This window comes from Mus caroli, chromosome 5, assembly GCF_900094665.2.
Source record: "Mus caroli chromosome 5, CAROLI_EIJ_v1.1, whole genome shotgun sequence".
Lineage (NCBI taxonomy): Eukaryota > Metazoa > Chordata > Mammalia > Rodentia > Muridae > Mus > Mus caroli.
Window position 1 is genome coordinate 100,238,266 of NC_034574.1, and position 404 is coordinate 100,238,669.

Below are 404 nucleotides of genomic sequence, written 5' to 3' on the forward strand. Positions count from 1 at the left end.
CAGATGATTTTTCTTGGCAAGTTAAGGCAGCCCAGCTGGACTCTCCTTTCTCCTTGGTGCTTCAAGGACTATTAACTTGGAGGTAGGCCTGAGGCAAACACCTTTAATCCCAGCATTCAGGAAGCAGGCAGGCAGATGCTTGCTGGATCTACACAACCAGTTTAAGGTCAGCCAGGGCTTCAGTGGAACCTTGTCTCAAAACAACAAATGGAAACGTTGTGATAGGATAAAAACAAACAAACAAAAACCTACCATGCTAAACATACCCTTAGGCTAGCTACATTTAAATGCCCACAAGCCCCAAGACATCAGGAGGGAGTTACTAAACTCAAAATCCTAAATCACTTTGTGCAGCTGTGAAAGGATTACTTTTTTTTTTTTTTTTTTTTTTTTTTTTTTTTTTT